Raw genomic sequence first — 17,389 nt, forward strand, 5'->3', positions numbered from 1 at the left:
ATTCAATTCAACTAGTCAATTTTTATTGAATAGACTCTGTGTTTGGCATTGTGGTTAGTCACATTCACAGAAGAGAAAACACCCCTGAAGTATGTTTTGGTGCTAAAATATATAATAGAGAGATTTAGTTCTGCGGGACACAGAGAAGGTCAGGACTATTGTGACCTGTAATGGTTGGAAAACAGTTTTGAGGCCCATGGCAGTGTTTGTCATATTTACCATTGCATGTCAAGTGCCTGGGACAATGCTTAGAACCTAACGGTGCTACTCCAAAGCACCTGCTCTTAAAAATAGCATAGTAATGTCCCTAAACACATCAAGGTTAATAATCCATAATAAAAATAATGAATACATATTATAAAGCATTCATTTCTGAGGACTTCTCATAAAATTTAAAGCATTCTAGATCTTCATAAAATCAAATTCCCCCATGAAATATTCAATCAACCTAAATCATTTTGAATCTGAAATCTATTTAACTTATTGAGAGAAATGAGAAAAATCTTCAGCATGCTTACCACAAACCCCTTGCCTAGGATGTATTCAGGAAGTACCTAAGAAATCCTTCTGAAATGAGTATTTACTCAATACTTCTAAATGAATACTTCTTAAGTGAAATACTTCTTCTTCTTCTTCTTTTTTTTTTGAGGCGTAGTCTCATTCTGTCACCCGCATTGGAGTGCAGTGGCGTAATCTTGGCTCACTGCAACCTCTGCCTCCTGGGTTCAAGCGATTCTCCTGCCTCAGAATCCTGAATAGCTGGGACTACAGGTGCCTGCCACAATGACTGGCTAGTTTTTGTATTTTTAGTAGAGACAGCGTTTCACCATATTGGCCAGGCTGGTCTCAAACTCCTGACCTCATGATCCACCCACCTTGGCCACCCAAAGTGCTGTGATTACAGGCGGAGCCACCGTGCCCAGTCTGAAATATTTCTTAAAGGAATACTTCTTAAATGAAATACTTCTTAAATGAATGTTTACTTCCTAAGCACTCCAGCCTTGGCGTTATCATTGGACACTTGAATCAAAAGCTGAAGTTTTTATGTTTACAAGTTTTCATTGGGTTCTATAAAAAGTTTACTTAAAAACTCAAATACTTCTTATGTTGAGACAGTATTCCCCAAATTGATCATAAAAAAGCATGTTGATCGTTGCTAAAATACAGATTTCTAGGTCATTGTCTTGACATACTAATTCAGTGTCTGTTACAGATCCCAGAACTAAATTAAAAAAAAGAAAAAAGAAAAAAAAACAGGATATTCTAAAACACTACCTGAAGACATACTAACTCTAAGGGAGAAAATGAATATATTCAATAAAGTAACAAAACTGAAACTGAGGGAGAAATCCAGTAATATTAAACATTATAAAGATGGAGAAAAATAGACAAATTCTTAGCATATACTTAAGCTTATAGCAAGTTGCATAAAGTAATTGGACCATTAAAAGATAAATATAAAGAAGCAAACATTTATAATTTTTTTTTTAATTTCATAATGAGAACTTCTATAATGCCTTTCAGTGGTGGTTGATTTATTTAGCATCAAAGTCAAGGGACTTGATTAATGTTGAATTTTATTTTTAATGTAAGGTTGACGTTTCAACTTCAATCATGGTTTTCTCCTAACATTTATTGAGGAATTTTATTTTACTCTACATAAATACTAATCAATGAACCTCTCACTATTTTATGGATGCTAGCAGAAGACTTCAGGCTTTTGAGACAGAGAAAAAGCATTTTATTACTTATGATAAAGCAAGTAGCAGGAGCATAGGAGCATCCATATATGTGTCAGCACCCTGCGCCCAAAGCCACATAAAGGTGACATAATTTGTGGCCAGATAGATAGATGCCTGCACAGGCAGTGGTTTATGTTCTAGAACAGGAGCACTGAACTTCAGGAATCTGCCATTTTATAGCAAGCAGTTAGTAAGCCTGCTCTTTGTCTTACATGTAGGTTGACAAATGTAAACACAACCCTGAGAAAATGCCAGAGAATAAATGGTCAAGGCCTTGCTTGTTGGCATACCCAAGAAGACATGGAGGAGTACATGTGTTCCACGGAAGACTGTCTCTCCCAAAGTGTTCACTCCGCCAAGTCCTATAACAATGTTGTATATACAGCTGTATTCTTCAGCCCCACACTGTAAAGCTGGTGTAATATCCACGTACACACACACAAACACATATGTTCTGTTACTCACACAATGGTGGGACTAACCACTTACAGGTGGCCACAAACAAGGAGGATTTAACATGGGGATTATATTACTTGCAACAAGTAAGGAGGGCACTGAGGATAGTTCCCAAAGCAGTACCTCCCTAGGCAATAGCAGTAGAAGCAGGACTTTTATTGGGCTGGTTAGCTGAGTTATTGTATGTGGAGATGGAGTAAAGGCTACACAGGTGCAGTCATCAGTGATGCTTCTGTGTACACTGTGTGTATAGCAAATAGCAGTAATCTCCTCCCTGGGTGGACATTTTAGTGTGGTTATGAGAAGAGTTTGCCAAAATTTATCTCCAACGAAGGCATCTTGGGCTTTAATTAGTTTGTTTGTTTGTTTGTTTGTTTGTTTTCCCCAGGGCTGAACATTCTTCCTGGAACTTTTTGAAACAAGAACTCAGGTTGCAACAGTTAAATTGGATACTTTTTCGCAGTGCATATCCCAAAACCGTGGGACCCTAGGTTACGTTCCATTTCCACATCTCCTCTTTTCCCATTACTTTGTTATTTACTGATTGGATAGAGAAACTGAGACTGTTTATTAAAATTCACACATACGTAGAGACCTTATTTAAATATAGGTGTGTGTAATTTTCAATCAAATTTTCAAATTTTCAATGGGTTGTGTAAAAAGTTTACTTAAAAACTCAAGCACTTCTTATGTTGACACAGTATTCCCCAAAATGATCATAAAAAACATGTTGATCATTGCCAAAATACAGATTTCTAGGTCATTGTCTTGACATACTAATTCAGTATCTGTTACAGATCCCAGAACTAATTTTTTTTTTTTAAAAAAAAAAAAAAACAGGATATTCTAAAACACTACCTGAAGACATGGTATTTTGCTTTGGTCCCAGTACAATAAATTGTGTATATTTAATAATTTAAAACAATAAAACCAATGATTTCAAATGCTACTAATCAAGGTTTGAAAAAGACAGTTCCTTTAAAGGGATAAACAGACAACTCATGTAAAACATATGCTAACTGGAGTAACATAGCCTCTGACAATTAAAGAAAGAAAGAAAATGGCATAATGGAGGGGAGATGTTCAGAATCCTGAAGTAAATTTGGAGAAATATTATTGTGATATATGAGAATGAAGAAAAAATTTGAGAAATGCAAAAATGATATGTAGAATGGTAAATGTTTTAAATAAATTATACTATGTGCACGGAACATTTTCATGACTTGTAGATATCTCCTCATATGCAAGGTATCATTCTGGTTGCTATTGCTAAGTGGCAAGAGATAGCACCCTGTCAATGGAAGAGTAGAGAAAAGAGAGTCACTGTATTCTCACTTCTCATGTACACCAGCTAACCAATTTTGGAGCAACTGACAAAATATTGTCAAGCTACAATGTTAAAGAAAAAAGAGAACAGTGACTGATGTTTCCTCACTGTAGATTTACTCACACTCTATTATACATTTTCCTCCTTTGATATGTTCTCTCCTCATACCTCTAAATGTAGGCATTATGCAAAGTTTGACTGTTTTTATTTGTATTACCTTCGAATGTCTCTTTGAGAAAAATATAAAGATCAACTATAATTATCTACATGTAGCCTTCTCAATTCACCTGTGATAATATATTTTGTCTTTGGTGACAGTTAATTTTACATGTCAACATGGAGGGTGTTTGGGCATAAGACTAGCACTTCAGTTGGTGAATTCTGAGTAAAGCAGGTTGCTCTCCACAATCTTGGTAGGCCTCATTCAATCAAGTGAAGACCAGATTAGAACAAAAACACCAGTTTCCCCAAGCAAGAGGACATTGTCTAGAAGAGTGCTGTACTAGTCCCTTCTCACATCACTATAAAGAATTATCTGAGACTAGGAAATTTTTAAAGAGAAAGAAGTCTAATTGGCCCACGGTTCTGCAGGCCATATAGGCTTCTGCATCTGAGGAGGCCTCAGGAAACGTAACAACCATGACAGAAGGCAAAGAGGAAGCTGGCATGTCTTACATGGATGGAGCAGGAAGAATAGAGAGCAAAGGGGGAAGTGCTACACACTTTTAAACCACCAGATCACATTAGAACTCACTCACTATCACAAGAACAGCAAGGCGGAAGTCCATCCCCGTGATCCAATCACCTCACACCAGGCCCCTCCTCCAACAATGGGGATCACAATTCAACATGAGATTTGGGTGGGGACACAAATGCAAACCGTATCAACTGCTTTCCAATTTAACAGCACCATTGGCTCTTCTGGCTCTCCAGCTTGCCAGCATGTTCAGGCCAGAACTGCACCATTAACGATCCTGGATCTTGGGCCTGCCAGCCCATGCTGCCCACTGCAGATTTTTGACTCACTAGCCTCCATAATTTCATAAGACGAGTCCTTATAATAAATCTTCATACACACACATACAGACACATACATACATACATATTCTATTAGTTCTGTTTCTCTAGATAAATGTGATCAGTATATCTTCTTTTTCTCAAATTTCAAATTTCCATAACGTATTTTAGTGAACATTGTCAGAGTTTTCACTAATGAGGTTAGATTAAAGATGAACAAGCCTGTATCTGTCCTGTCCAAGATACTATGACTGATTTGTGGTGAAAGAAAATTATTATAAGCTCTACAGTTTTTAGTGCAGAAATTGTAAATTCTGGACTTTTTGATTTGATCCAGACTAAGATAATTGTAGTGAAGCTAGAGACCTCATCTTCTAGTTAGAGGTTGTTAGTGAATAAATATTAGTAAGATAAAAGAAGCTGTAAAAAGATGCAGCAAGAAAAGTAATTTGTTTTTGCATCTATAAAATGAACCTGATATTGCATAATTCATAGGAATATTAAGAGCATTTAGATAAGAAATAGAGATACACATAAAAAAACTTCACATGAACATTCAAATGGAGGCTATGATTTTTATTTTAAATTCAGATTATTTAAGAATATTCATTTTCTATTATCTGACATTATTTATTCTAGGATACAGACATATAGTAGTGAACAAAACAAAATCTTCACACTAATATACATATATTTAAAACAATCTTTTTTAAAAATTACTGTTTCAGATACATTTCTAATAATTGAATTTAAACACAATGATTCACAATAAACAGTGCAGTTACTAAAATACATTAAAGAAATGGTATTAACAATTGACTTCTTTAAATATTTATAAATAATTAAATATTCTATTTTAGTGTAGATATATTCTGTATTCCAGTAATAGGAAAACAACATCTAGCCTCCATCTTTAAAATATGGATAGAATAAAATAGTATTTTCGGAACCCCCAGTTAAATTGGGGTCCCAATACCAGATTAGCTAGCAACCCTGCCCTAATGAAAATATGAGAGCGGAACATTTGTGTTTACTGGACCTTCCTTGGGATACATTTTTAACCTGGTGGATGGGTTAATGCCTATTTGTTGGACCTGTGATCACAAAGTTCCCTTACATGGGAAACTTGTTTATACTGGGAGATATACTGGGACTTGTCTTATGAAATTATGGAGGTTAGTCAGTATACTGGTCCAGGACTCTAACCCGGACTCATGTGCTGTTTATGCCTGCCTGACCATTACTCTGGCTCTGGGAGCCTGCCTTTGTGTTCTCCTCAGCATCCTTGGGAAGCCCATAGTTCTTCAGATATAAGGCACACATTCAATACACCACCACAATAGAAAACAAGCTCAAAGACTTTGTGCTTACACATCCTGAGTAAAGAGAGTACAATCAGTAAGGAGGGCATTTGTTCATCTGTCTGGGTCAGGAAGAGCCATCAGGAGCATACGGAGAGAGAGAAATAGCAGCATTGTATATATGTGGGAATAGGGAGGGTGTGGGTCACTTTGTGCAAATGTCTGAATGATTCCTTTAAAGGAGCTGGCAGGAAAGCAGGAGCCCAGTGGACTAGACAGAAGAGATGCCTCTAAGTTCTTATCTCTGGCTAGCAGGCTTGGGCCATTTGAGTGTGGTGTAGAACTGGAAAGTTTGTCGATGGTGACCAAGCCCTGCCTCTCATAGGAGAAAGTTAAACTTGTACTCAAAATGGATGCTGAGGCAGGAAAATTTTAAGAATTAACAACAATTGGTTACACGTCTTTATCACTAACTTCTATTTTCCTTCAAAAGTTAGGCTTGGGTATCTGTAGAATTAAACTTCAAAATTATGTTTATAGTGGTGTTAGTTTTGACGCATAGTTTCACTAATGGTATGCTGGTAAATGTTCAACAACTGTTCTCCGAAGCCGATTTTAAGCTGTTTGCAGCTTTCTGTGGTATAAATACACAAACTATGACCAATTTCAAGCAACAAATGTATCGTTGCTGAATGTGGAGTTGGGAAGAGAAGCATAAAATTTGCTCCTGTGAGGCTGTATGAACTGGCTTCAGGATACCACCCGCTTCTTCTATCTAGAGGCCATCTGAAATATAAACAGATATATAAGTACACAAATTTATACTAAAGTAAGCTGGATTTATTATTCATATTAGGTTGTTGCAAGAATAATCGCGATTTTTTGATTTTGTTTATATGTATTTTGTTCAATGTAAATTCTTCTCGGGAATTAATTGCCTGCTTTTTGTTTTAGTAAATTCTCAAACCCTCTACGTTCCACATGTAAAAATTTTCTTTGTTGCAAACTATAGGTTTCAACTCAGATACAAGAATCTAAGGGGCATAAGTAAAAAACAATGAGTGAGAGATGGTACCAAAGACAATATGTTTATCTTTGTAGAAGAGATTCTAAAACGCAGAGCCTGAAACAACAGATGAGAAAAGATCTGAGAGTATCTTTAGAAAAAAGTGTTTAAAAACCTGTCATTTTCTTTAATGTTTTAATATAAAACCCTGCTGTGAATAAAAGCATAAATACATTCCTCCAGATTAGTAAATTTTCCTAAGAGATATCATCAATCACATGTGCTCTTTTCAAGAAATAATTAGATTATCTTATATAAAGTGAGTAGAAAAGTCATTTTTTTTCTGCCTGCAGTCAGTGTATGCCAACTCTCACATATTATATATGATTATATTGAACTCAAGAGGTTTTAAGACAACAGAGAATAATTAAGATTTGGAATTTGGAAAGAGAAGGAAAAAATCTCAAGTTGCCAGTTGTATTGGAAGTTCACTTTATAACTCCAACTTGATTTAATTTTGAATATCCTTGTGCCTTGGAATTGAATTCAGAGGCAAGAAAGTTAGCAATTTACATAATGGAATCTCTCTGGATAAAATCCTTGCGGACACGCTATATTCTAATTGTCACTTCTCTGTTGAAATTTCTTTTTACTATGCCTCAGATGACAGTTATAAATGCAAGAACAATTAAATTGTTTTAAGGAAGAGGCACAGAGGTTGACATTTGATTTAGAATCGCTGAGAATTGAGAAAACTCACCTGGTGATAATATGTCCCCTAGTAAATTGACCAGCAATAGATCCCCAATATAACCTGGTGATTAAATTTTATTTACACCTCAGGGGATACATTTGTAGGCATCTAGACATTATCATTGTGAGCTCACAGGTGTTTACAACTATTATTTTTAATAAAAATAATATAAAGAAACATGGCATTACTCATAAAACTCCTATGATTCTCTATTCCCATTTCTTTCAATTTTGCATTGTCATAGAATGTCTGAGAATTTTATGCTTTAAAAGGACTGAACTAGAATTATGCTATTATTAATTTTAACCATCAAGTTAAAGTGAATATTTTGTAAAACCCAAAGCTGTTTCAAGAGTGGGTAGTAAGAAATTTTAATGTCTGAAGCCATACATAAACTAGGACATACCCAACTCAGACTCTTGCACTCTATATAGATAGCCTTGACCTTTGAACTTCTATCTCTACAATAAGAGCTTGTCTATTTACTTAGAATTAGGTTTGGCTCAACAAAGCATTATTGGGTACAAGTTTTTGTGCTAAGATGCATGGCACATAAACCAAGCTATCTGACAGAGAATAACAGCACTATAGTAATACATTTTCTTACACTTAATAATATAAAACTTCTGCAGGTAAACAGGTAATTCAGAAGGCAGGTTGATTAAATGTGTGTGTTTGTGTGTGTGCACAAGTGTATCTGTGCACACATGTTAAGATTCAATTGAAAAGGTAATGCCAGACAAGCCTTTGGATGGAGAAATAATTGTACTGAACACTTATTTGGTGAAGAGGTGTGGAGGATAGTATATACATTATTACATTAAGTACCTCATGGAATCTTTTCCCTTCTTTATAATATGGCTTATTCTTCTTCTGCAAAAAGTTTATTTAAATTTATTAATTAGTATTTTGGAGAGGCAAAATAATTCCATCTGTACATTTTTATGAAAGCCTCACTACCTTGGTCTTTCTTTACCCTTGAGGATTGTCTTAGGACCAAATCCAAAAACATATGCATAAATAAAATCCGGTGACCCTCTCTGCCCAAAATAAAATAAGCAACAATATTTTTTCAGATATATCTTTGTAGTCATTTTTTCAAGAAACAGAAATTTAAGGGAGCAAGATATGTATACAAGTGATGGTCACATTTATTGGGTAGACATTTTATAGGAAGAGGAAACTACATTTTTCTCCATAAAATTAAACTTCAATTAAGTAGTCATACTAGAATGCTTTCATTTAGTGACAAATAGTTTTATAAAAATAATAATGAGTACATTTGTCAAGAGCTTACCATGTGCCAGGTGTTGTTCCATTGTTACTCACATAAATTCATTTATTGAAGCTTGATGGCAACCATTTATATAGGTCTTATTATTATTCCCCATTTTTAAAGAGGAAATCAAAACATAGAAAGGTGAACTGATTTGCCCCAGGCCCTACAGGTGATACATAGCAGAGTCCAGATCTCAGACTCACAGATTAACCACTCTGCTATCGAATGTCTCAGGACCATATACCCAAATGTCCTTGCGTCTTCTGCTGCAATCCCAAGAGTGGAAAATCGACTCTAGGAACATGAGTAATAGCATCTTTTTAATTACATTTAAAAAGTTAAAATGTTGGCTGACCTTTAAATTATAATAGATACAACATTTTTAGGCAAATACAATTAAAGTACATGCAACACAAAAATGTCTGATTTTTTTTTTGACACTTGTGTAATCAGCCTTTGCCTACCATATGGAAAGTGCGTGATTCTTTTTCGCTGAATAGATGAGATGGATGTCATGTTAATCCCACATTGATTCATTTATTTACTGGTTATTTTTTAACATGCTCGTTGTTCATTGAGTCTCAGCACAGGTTAGGTATTATACTATGCACTGAGAATGTAGAGACTAATATATGAACCAAGCCTCAAGGAGCTCAATATCAAGTGCAAGTAGGCACAGATGTCACCTAAATATGATAAATACTAAAGTTATTGAATACATGTTTACTGACGCTTCTCAGAGAAATATGAGTCTCCTGTGTGAATATGTTGGGATGTGAGCCTAGTTTTTCAATGTTAGAAGTGTTTCAAATAAGTGAATAAAATCATATAGGAGAAGAGGTATATTCCTAGTCAATGATGACATTATGTTAAGACCGAGACTACATGATAGTGAATGAACTTTACAAAGAACTCTGAATAGTTGAGCGATCAACAGAGTCCTAAAGACTGTACCAGAAGCCATGGAAGAGTTAAAGCAATTTCTATAGTAAATAATTTAAGTGCAACATTTTGGATTGGTATTGACCATCTAGAAATTTGTGCAGTATTGCATTTCCTTTGGTTTGAAATTAAAGTATTATTTCCCAAACCAGTAAATATTAAATTATTGAAATATTTGAAGTAAAATTGAGCAACCTGGCATGCTCAGGAGAAATTTGAATCAAGGAAGTAACTCCATGATATTTCAAAATGTGGCATAAAGTAAAGATATCTTTGTGTATAAGAGAAAATAGACTAAAATTTTCAATTTGTTCTCTGACAAGAAAATAATAATAAAATACTGGATAACAAATGAGGCCATTTTTCTTCAAGAAATAGTTTTTTTTTTTTTCCCCTCAGATTATCTTGTGTAAAACTGACTCCTAATATGTATTAATGATGCCTCATAAATAAAATATACCAGGAGAGAAATGAAAGCAGAGCTTCTTGTAGAAGCTCATCTCATCTTCTATCCTAGCTAGTGAGCTTTTTCCCCTCTGCATTCATCTCCTGTGATTCTAAAGAGAATAATAAGATGCTGTTCTCTAATTAGGGAAGGGTTTTTAAATATGTTTTGAATTCCTGTGAATGTGAGGTGTTATATTTACTGTACCTCTGGAATATACCTACACAGTAGGAATATACCTACTGTAGTATACAAGGCTAAAATTCCCTCTAGCATTCTTTTTATGTCTCCCGTGTTGTCTTTGGGCTTTTAGCCATTCCTTTTTTTTTTTTTTTTCAGATGGAGTTTGCTCTTGTTGCCCAGGCTGGAGTGCAGTGGCGTGATCTCCACTCACCACAACCCCTCCGCCTCCCGGGTTCAAGCGATTCTCCTGCCTCAGCCTCCCGTATAACTGGGATTACAGGTGCGTGCTGCCACACCCGGCTAATTTTATATTTTTAGTAGAGATCGGGTTTCTCCATGTTGGTCAGGCTGGTCTCGAACTCCTGACCTCAGGTGATCTGCCCGCTTTGGCCTCCCAAAGTGCTGAAATTACAGGCATGAACCACTGCGCCCAGCCGAGACTCTTTCTTAAATAAGGTATGAGAGGCTTGCAGTTCTTTGAACTGTAGTATAGTTGTTCATTACCTTCTCTTATCCGTCTTTTGATGTCAGCACTTGTCTATAGTTATAGCCCCTGTTTATTTCTGATATTACTAATTTGTAAGCTTTTTATTTTATTTCTCATGAACGGTGTTAGATATTTTCAATTTTATTGAACTTTTCAAAAATCCAGATTTTTGTTTCACTGATTTTATGTATTACTTTTCTGTTTTTTATTTCATTTATGTCTGTTCCTTCTTTTATTGTTTCCTTCCTTCTGCTTGCTCATGGCTTATTTTGCTCTTCTTTTTCTAGGTTCGTGAGATAGGAGTTTAGATTATTTATTGGAGATATTTTCTATTTTCTAATGTAAGCATTTAATACTATCAATTTTCTTCTCAGCACTGCTTAAATTTTGTCTCATCAATTTGGATATGTTGTATTTTTAGTTTATTTTACTTAATTTGATGCATATAATTTTTTAAAAGCATATAGTTTATTTTCAAGTGTTTAGAGATTTTCTTTCTTTTTTTTTTTTAATTGCTGGTTTGATTTTATGGTGGTTAGAACATGCTCTGTAGGACTATAATTTTTAAATTTGTTGAAGTTTGTTTTATGGCCAAGAATATGACCTGTTTTAGTATATGTTTCATTAGTGCTTTAAAAGATTATATATTTTGTTATTATAACGTGTAGTATTCTGTAAATGTCAATTAGGTACTGTTGATGGATGGTGTTATTGATTTCCTCTACATTCTTGCTAATTTTTATCTGGTTCTTCTATCTTGAATCCTCCATTACCACTGCCTTGTGATTTAGGAAAAAAATTACCTAATTTCTGAAACTCACTTTTTTTCACATGTAAATGGGTCATAGAATATTAACTTTTCAGGATACTTAAGAAAAGCAAATAAATATAAAATATGTGGCATATACAGAGACCTGAAATAATTATAGACGGTATTATTTTTATCTCTAGGGTTTGATAAATAAAGCAATAACTGTCCTGAAACGGATTTACTCTCTGATACATTCTCCCAATCTTATTTCTGTAGATAGGCCATCACACTCAATTTCTCCCAAAAGTTAGTCAAAATACTACTAATAATTACATATTACTGTTTGGAACAATCTTTGGAAGTTCTTTACGTTGGCTTTGGTAATGATTTTTTGGATATCACACAAAAAACTCAGACTGCAAAAGCAAAACTAAATTAATGGGACTATATAAAACTAAAAAGCTTCTCTACAGCAAAGGAAATCATCCACAAAATGAAAAGCATCCTATGGATTTAGAAAAAATATTTGCAAATCACATATACAATAAGAGGCTAATACCACAAATTTATAAAGAACTCTTAAAACTCAAGAGCAGGAAAACAAATAACCTAGTTAAAAAATGGGCTAAGGATATGAACTGACATTTCTGCAAGAAGACATAAAAGTGGCCAGCAGGTTTATGGAAGGCATTTAACCTCATGAATCATAAGGCACATGGAAATTAAAACCAATATAAGCTATCACCTCACACCATTAGGATGGCTATTATCAAAAAGACAAGAGAAGACAAATGTTGGCAAGGTTGTGGAGAAAAGGGAACCCTCATATGCTGTTGGTGGGAAGGTAGACTGGTACAGCCCTTATGAAAAAGACCATGGAGATTCCTAAAGAGGTTTAAAATAGAATTGCCATATGATGCAGCAATCCTTCTTATGCTTATATATGCAAGGGAAATGAAATCACTATGGTAAAGATACCTGCACTTTTATGTTCCTTGCAGCATTAATCATGATAGCCAAGATATGGAAACAACTTAAATGATCACAGATGGACCAACGGATAAAGAAAATATGCTATATATAATCAATAAGTATTATTCAGCCTTAAAAATGAAGGAGATACTGCCATTTGCCACAATGTGGATAATCTGGAGGGCATTATAGGTGAAATAAGTCAGAAACTCAAAGATAATGCATTATCTCACATATATGTGGAATCTGGGAAACAAAGAATTTCAAATATACAGAGATAGACAATAAAACAGTGGTTATCAGGAGTGGAGGTTGGGAGGAAGGGCAGGAAAATAAGGAGATGGAGGTCAAAATAGTAGATATGTAACATAGATAAGTCTAGAGATCTAATGTGCAACATTGTAACTGTGGTTAATACAATTGTATTATGTTAGAGATTTTTGTTAAGTAACTAGATTTTGCTGCTCTTGTCACAAAAAAAGTAACTATAAGATGACAGCTGTGTTAATTTCTTCACAATAATAACCATTTTACTATCTATATGTATCCCATAATGTTATGCTATAAAGCCCAAATATACATAATAAAATTTATGTTTTAAAAATATGTTAAATGAAATAAAGGCAAAAAAAGAAAAGAAGATAAGATTTAAGAAAATGAGAGATATAAGTTTTAAAACCTGAGTGACTTTAATGTATCTGGCTTTGGGGAAAGCAAATATTTTCTTTGAGCCTTATTTTCCTCACTTTTCAAGTGCAGAAATTAATACGTGCTCTCAAGATAGGTGTAAATATCAAGAAAGAATGTGTTATGATATATCTCTTTTTTTTTTATCATTGGTAGTTAATTCTCTACATAGTTTTTGCAACGTTTTTACTACCAATGAATTTCTTCTGTACCACATTATTGATCCACATTTTGCTGAGAAAAGGATGGTTCTCTTTCCTGCTGCTGAAATGACTGGTCCAATTATTGCTTTACTACTTCCTAGTTGTGAATCCCGAAAATTTGAGACAGGTCTCAGTTAACTGAGGAAGTTGACTTTGCCAAGGTTGAGGACACGTGCCCATGACACAGCCTCAGGAGTCCTGACAACATGTGCCCAAGGGGGTCAGAGCACAGTTTGGTTTTATACATTCTAGGGAGACATAAGACAGGAATCAACATACACAAGATGAACATTGGCTTGATCTGGAAAGACTGGCAAGTCAAAGCAAAGGTGGGAAAACTTGAAACGGGGAGGCGACTTCCAGGTCACAGATAGATAAGAGACAAACAGTTGCATTCTTTGGAGTTTCTGATTAGCCACTCCAAAGGAGGCACTCAGATACGTATTTATGTCAGTGGGCAGAGGGGTGACTTTGAACAGAATGGGAGGCAGGTTGACCCTAAGGAGTTCCCAGCTTGACTTTTCCCTTTAGCTTCATGATTTGGGGGCTCCAAGATTTATTTTCCTTTCACATAATTTATAATTTTGACATGTTTCTCATACTTCATTTGACCATGTTTCTTCTAACAAATATATTCTATTTTTATTTCATTATTTCGCCTATATTTCACATCTACATGATAATTTTTTCAAAACTGACCAAGTGGCTGTAACCAATAAATTAGTGATTCTGTCCTCCTATTTTAAACTATTCTTGAACACAATCCCCTTCATCTTCAGGTACAGGCTGTGATACACGTGGTGATCAATCTTCTTAGACTCAAGGTATCTTCTGAGCAGCCAGCGCAGAATCCTCATTCTCCTCATCCACGTGACCTTCTCTGGCATTCGGGCATTGGCTGTACCCTCCCACTTACCTATGCCCATGTGCCTGCCCTTCAGGCGGGCCAAGGTGTTTTTCCGGCATCGCGCCGGAAAACAGCCCATCTTTGATCAGCTTCCGGATATGCTGACGGGAGTTGGCACTGGCAATTTCATTGGTCTCACTGGTGTCTAACCAGACCATCTTCTTGCCGCAGCGGAGGACACCAGAGGCGAGCCTCTTCTGAAGCCTGAGCATACTCACGGCTGCGGCCACATATTCTCATGGAACACATCCACAAGCTGAAGGCAGACAAGGCCCTCAAGAAGCTCCTGGCTGACCAGGCTGAGGCCTGCAGGTGTAAGACCAAGGAAGCAGGCAAACACCATGAAGAACGCCTCCAGGCCAAGAAGGAGGAGATCATCAAGACTTTGTCCGAGGAGGAAGAGACCAATAAATAAAAGCTCCCCCTTTGTCTGTATATACTGGCCTCTGTGATTACATAGATCAGCCATTAAAATAAAACAAGCCTTGAAAAAAAAAAAAGCTGAAATTGGATCCCTTCCTTACTCCTTATACAAAAATTAATTCAGGATGGATTAGAAACTTAAATGTTAGACCTAAAACCATAAAAACCCTAGAAGAAAACCTAGGCAATACCATTCAGGACATAGGCACGGGCAAGGACTTCATGTCTAAAACACCAAAAGCAACGGCAACAAAAGCTAAAACTGACAAATGGGATCTAATTAAACTAAAGAGCTTCTGCACAGCAAATGAAACTACCATCAGAGTGAACAGGCAGCCTACAGAATGGGAGAAAATTTTTGCAATCTACCCATCTGACAAAGGGCTAATATCCAGAACCTACAAAGAACTCAAACAAATGTACAAGAAATAAACAAACAACTCCATCAAAAAGTGGGCAAAGGATATGAACAGACACTTCTCAAAAGAAGACATTTATGCAGCCAACAGACACATGAAAAAATGCTCATCATCACTGGCCATCAGAGAAATGCAAATCAAAACCACAATGAGATACCATCTCACGCCAGTTAGAATGGCAATCCTTAAAAAGTCAGGAAACAACAGGTGCTGGAGAGGATGTGGAGAAATAGGGACACTTTTACACTGTTGGTGGGATTGTAAACTAGTTCAACCATTGTGGAAGACCGTGTGGCGATCCCTCAAGGATCTAGAACTAGAAATACCATTTGACCCAGGATCCCACTACTGGGTATATACCCAAAGGATTATAAATCATGCTGCTATAAAGACACATGACACGTATGTTTATTGCAGCACTATTCACCATAGCAAAGACTTGGAATCAACCCAAATGTCCATCAGTGACAGAGTGGATTAAGAAAATGTGGCACATATACACCATGGAATACTATGCAGCCATAAAAAAGGATGAGTTTGTGTTCTTTGTAGGGACATGGATGCAGCTGGAAACTGTCATTCTCAGCAAACTATCGCAGGAACAGAAAACCAAACACCGCATGTTCTCACTCATAGGTGGGAATTGAACAATGAGAACGCTTGGATACAGGAAGGGGAACAGCACACACTGGGGCCTATTGTGGGGTAGGGGGAGGGGGGAGGGATAACATTAGGAGATATACCTAATGTAAATGACGAGTTAATGGGTGCAGTACACCAACATAACACATGTATACATATGTAACAAACCTGCACGTTGTGCACATGTACCCTAGAACATAAAGTATAAAAAAAAAAAAAAACTATTCTTATTGGAAAATGAAGTGCACATTCTGATGTGAACAGCTTTTCCAACTTCAAGCCAAGAATCTGATTCTCTACAGGATATTTAAAATTCCAAACTAATAATCTTATCTATCACATATTAGGAACTATATAAAAAGAAAACTTAAGCAAAACTTTAGCTCTTAAATAAATTTCCCAATTCACCACTCCCCTCTGCTGTGATCCTATTTTTTATCCTCTTTGTTTGAGGTGTTATTTTGGTTTTCTGGTCTGTCTTTATCCTTGATTCTTGGCTGCATTTTTCCCAGCAATGAAGCTAGCTCAGATCAGTGTGGACTTCAGGTGCATTGTTTCCATTCTGTCTTTTCTTGTCTACAGCTGTAAATCTCTGTAGTCCTAGGAGAGTCTGATCCTAGCAAACTACCTTACGCAAAGCATTGTTAATGGGTTACCTTACCTGTATGAACAATGACCACATAGCTATAAAACCACCATGCCATTACTTTCTTTTTGTTCCATGCATCAAAGTTATGGTGATGCTCTGTTGATTATCATACTACTAAGATAGCTTTTCTTCATTTACTATTTATAGGCTTTAACAAATGCTAAATTTAGAGAATCGCTTTTCTCCAATTTGCAGAAATATCTCTCATACAAATGTTTGAGTTTGAGGAAAAATTCTCCATCAATACCCAATTATATTTCTGTAAGAAGTAAATCTGTTTTACTTGCTGGTTGTTACTTCAGTATAAGTTTGATGTTTTATATACAGAGAATAATGAAGCTCTATATTTTTTTTGCTTAATGTTATAATTCTAAGTAGGCATTGTAGGAAATCTAAACAGTGTAATAAATTTAGTGCTCTTTATTATATTTATTATGATTATCATTTATTGTTCATCGATTGCAGTGCTTTGAAAATCTCACAAGGAACTTTGAGTGATCTGAGTGATGATTAATTAACAAACATATCTTGACTTACACTGCTTTAGGGTTCATAAAACATTTCAGATACATTATTTCATTTAATTTGATCCTTTGAAAAACACTGCCAGAAAAGAGAGAGAGAGTAGAGAGAGAGCATGTATTTAGAAAGTTTATTTTGCCAAGGTTAAGGACATGTGCCCATGCCACAGCCTCAGGAGTCCTGACAGCATGTGTCCAAGGTGGTCAGAGTACAGTTTGGTTTTATACATTCTAGGAAGGGCATTCTTATAAGAATATGTGCTCTCTCTTCACACA

General features: G+C 35.7%; 1 pseudogene; it reads right to left on the bottom strand.

Annotated features, from left to right (window-relative positions):
- Window positions 1-14,289: 14,289 nt before the first annotated feature.
- LOC105510780 lies at window positions 14,290-14,680 on the bottom strand (annotated as a pseudogene).
- Window positions 14,681-17,389: the final 2,709 nt, after the last annotated feature.

Source organism: Colobus angolensis, unplaced genomic scaffold (assembly GCF_000951035.1).
Source record: "Colobus angolensis palliatus isolate OR3802 unplaced genomic scaffold, Cang.pa_1.0 Scaffold191, whole genome shotgun sequence".
Lineage (NCBI taxonomy): Eukaryota > Metazoa > Chordata > Mammalia > Primates > Cercopithecidae > Colobus > Colobus angolensis.